We start from the raw sequence: 4,195 nt of genomic DNA, 5'->3' as shown, positions 1-4,195 counted from the left end.
TTTATCATCCACGGTCAACTATCTCTCATAATTTTTTTGTACTAATTTAATTAATTTTATTTTAATGTCATCAGTTGTCAGAAAATATAATGGATCCTTCTTAAAAATAGGAAACAAAAACTATAAAACGCTACAAATTATTACTCAAGGATTAATTATTATTTATTCTAATAGAAAGTAACAAACCTTAAAAATCTTCTACTGTGCGTGCATCACACAATTTTCACTTACCACACTACTTTGAGGTGGAATTAATGCTTACTTGTTTCGAAATGGTAACTTCTTTGTATTCATGATGGAAACACTTCCCCTTACTATATTTCCATTTATAAGTAAGTAAAACACTACTATTAATGTGTTTCCGCGTATGTATGTTTGTTATGACAATAGTCAAATATGAATAGAAAACGAATTTTCGTGCCATTGCATCTTTTTCCCTTATCTTTAGATTCAGCTAATTCTCGACAGAAATTCGAAATAAGAAAAGGAGATTCTATTAATACTAGATTTATTTGCATGTTTATGAGGTTACTGCAGGAATGTGCACATTATGTGGATTTTCAGTTCAAATTTATATTTTTTGAGTTTCTATTATGAAATCATTGTTTAAATTTTCAATGTTGTCAATGATATTGAATTTTATGACGTGGCGACCCACGGAATGAAATCTCGACCCTACCACTCTAATTTATAATAGATTGGTTAACTATGAGATAATTTTTCCGTACGTCAGAGAAGACTAGGTAGGCGATAAAAGAATAAAAGAAAATAATAAACATTTCTTAGGTCTGTACTAAATGCGTATTTCAAATAGCCTTTTTCGAAATAACGATAATAAATTAACCTCAGATCAAATACCTGAATATTTTTATAGAGAAGTTGTAAATGAAGAAGTAAATAAATGATTATTTATAAAATTAAAACTATCATATTGCACTATTTGAATCTTTTATGGACATTGTAACATTTTTCTCATATGGTTTAATTTTTGTATTTTGTTTTAATGAGCAAGTTTGAAAAGGAAGTTAATATATAAATCCAAATTAACCGAAGAACATTTTAGAAGGCTGGAAGGTGGGTCTTTCTGATTCTTTTTGATGAAATCATATATATTTTTTATAAGTATATATAAATATCAGTTAATATCATAATATACATATCAGTTAGTATACGACTCAGTTATAAGTTTATAAGTAGCTCCCATATACATTTATATGTGTAGCATATTCACCAAGTACATATATATTATTTCAATTACGCCAAAAAATGTTAGGAGTCTCATGGGCCTCCGAGCTCGCACAGCTCAAAATGATTAATTTTTTTCACCCATATAGTCTCCTCTCGAGTGAAATTACTCCTGATGTTTTATGGTAAAGGAAAAGTTCCGAAATGTGCCGATGTTATTTCTTCAAGCAGGCAAAGCTTGCAGAATAGGCTGTCAAAGACACCTATTTTGAATAAATTTGGATATTTTTTTAATAAATCGTGGCCAGTCTACATTCTAAAACAGGCTACACTCTTTGTCATCTTGGCAGGTTCCTTGATATGTGTTCCACCAGCCAAAGTATTTTTTTATTCCTTGTTAGGAATAAATAGTTAATTTGAAAATAAACCATTGTATAATGATTTAGTCCATATTGTTTTAATTAACAAAATATTCTAGGTTTAAAGCCGAAATGGTGTGTCTGAAAAGTTTGCTCTCTTAGGTATTCTCCATTGGAACGTGGTTTTCTGTTGTCATTGCAATGGAAAAAGACAAAACTGAATATGTAAGATCTTTAATTAAATATAAGAAATGACTATTTGATTTATATCAAAATTAAAAATTAGTTACTACCTTATATCATTAACCATGATCCAAAATAAATGTTCTCAGAAATTTTCAGAGAAGTCACATAGACCATATACATGTATATTTATATTGATTTAAAGAAATATATATTTTTCACCTCAACATCTTAATAAAGAGAACCAACAACTTCCTAGGAAATAAAATTCAAAATAAAAATATAATGTTTATTCCCAGTTCGGATATTTTAAATTGGGTGGATTCAACTTTTATATACAAAAAAAAAAAATTTAATGTGACAAATACCCGTAGATCTATTGTTGTGTTGGGACTCTCTTATTAGCTATATTCAATTTAAAAAAGCGGAATCTTTAATGATGGTCATACAATTTAAATTGCAACAATTACAAATCTCTTATTCTTTATTATTTTTTACAGGATTTTCAAGATTGAAAACTTGGATAATAACAAAGTAAAAATAAATTCATTGAAATATTATAAATATCATACTATTATGGACAAGGAAGCGATTGATAAAGAAATGAACGAATTAATAATAAAAGAAAATAGCTTGAACTTCCAATGCCAGAAATGTGACCATATGGCTGCATCGGAAACATTACTGAAGCTCCATAAGACGTTAGCGCATGACGACACGCCTTTTCATTGCTCGAGTTGCAGTTACAGGGGTACCACGGCTCCTAATCTTAGACGGCATGAGACGCAAGTACACAAGTCTGGAGAGAGCAAGGTCAAAAACTGTCCACATTGCGAATACCGCACCATTCGAAATTATTCCCTGCGTGTACACATCAGAGAGGTACATAAGAAGGAAAGACCACACCAGTGTGGGGAGTGTCCATTCAGGTGCAGTAGACCCAACGACCTCAAGCGGCACTTGTTCGCATGCCACGAGAAGCAAGGAGCTTACGAATGTAAGCTGTGCAAATACTCAACCTCTACTGGCACCAGTTTGAGCAAGCATGTGAGGAACTATCACTCAAAATAAAACCCAAAGCTTCGTTTCAGAAGTAATTCAAAATGTTCCGGAAACCTCGTATTTCATTCAGACTCGTTTGGATTTATTCTGAACAATTGGAAACAAGAACAGGATGACTAACATAATGTGGTAGAGAAGAAAGACCAGGTTTATTGCGAAAATTTCACAATCTGCTGAAATTAGAAACCGAAATATGATAAAAAATTTTGGGGAAAATAATTAAAAAAGAGTCGGTTAGTTAGTGGAATAATTTAAATAATAAACTTATGAAATAATGCGAAATGTCCATTTATTTTATAGGAAAACTATTTAATCCAAAAAAGAATGCAAATTTCAGTCTTTGTTGCGTTTTAATATCTATTTTATCAAACAAACAAATCCTTAATGTTAATTTAATATACTACAAAATAAACCTTATTCTATATCCCCTCTTACACGTAAAATGCAAACAATATAATTAAAAAGAAAAAATGATTACATAATATAACCATTTTGTTCAGTCTGTTAAAGCCATTGAAAAAAAATGTATAACAGCGATTTTCGTAAAATTAATTTTCACGAATTTAAACTAGAACGCAGTGGTATGCTTATACTCTTCTCCTTTTTCCCATTTAGCTTGGAGGTTATTCGGTTTAAGCCAGCTAACCATTCCGATTCCGATCATCTTCATGAAATTCAAACTTTCCCATCTGCCGTTCAAGTCTGGAAATGAAATATTTCCATAATAGTCTGGGCTTTTCGAGAGCCTAAAAGATGCTCCACTATGGAACCCGTACTTCATTTATTCTGCTAAGGAGGCCAGTTCTCTTCTGCTAAATCTATTTATACCATTATTTATGTTCGAAGAAGATAACTCAAAACTACTCATTATAATTAATTACTTGAAGAGGACATCAAACGCCTGCCATCTATTTGCATTCCAATTAAATAGTGGGGAAACTGTACCCAAGAGCGTGTGCAGGTCTAGAGTGGAGAAAGTCTCCGAGCTCAGAGCTCGTCAGAGCAACAGCATTTTTTAATTATGTTCAATAAATCAGTACGAGTAATTCTACAACGCACCCAGACGGAGGAAGAGAGGCCAAAATGGGAGAGAAGAGAAGAAACAGAAGAACAAGCTTCATATAAACCTAAAAGAGTCTCCACCTATCATCACCCAAGTAAAATTGCAGCATTCTATATATTATCCCAGTAAATTGAATTATAAAAAATTTAATTTATTAACAACACTAATCAAGATTATACTTCACTTTTGGGTACCCCCATGTAATCAGTATTTTTTGTATTAATTAATTAAGAATTGAGGTTTTCTTTCCTTTTTTCACCGTGCTTAATTTATTTCAAATCCATTACAAATACAGTCCACACCATTCTTGCCAGCAATATTAATCAATTATAATTACTTGAGA

The 4,195-nt window shown here is 31.4% G+C and overlaps 1 long non-coding RNA gene across 1 annotated transcript; it reads left to right on the top strand.

Annotated features, from left to right (window-relative positions):
* The first annotated feature begins 956 nt into the window (after nucleotides 1-956).
* LOC106687049 (uncharacterized) lies at nucleotides 957-3,071 on the top strand. Its single transcript, XR_001344107.2, has 2 exons — nucleotides 957-1,074; nucleotides 2,228-3,071. It is a non-coding gene; the product is annotated as an uncharacterized lncRNA (long non-coding RNA).
* Nucleotides 3,072-4,195: the final 1,124 nt, after the last annotated feature.

Source organism: Halyomorpha halys, unplaced genomic scaffold, assembly GCF_000696795.3.
Source record: "Halyomorpha halys isolate HHAL.00 unplaced genomic scaffold, Hhal_1.1 Scaffold910.1, whole genome shotgun sequence".
NCBI lineage: Eukaryota > Metazoa > Arthropoda > Insecta > Hemiptera > Pentatomidae > Halyomorpha > Halyomorpha halys.
Note: the sequence above shows the minus strand (reverse complement) of the source record. Positions and strands in the feature narration are given on the sequence as shown.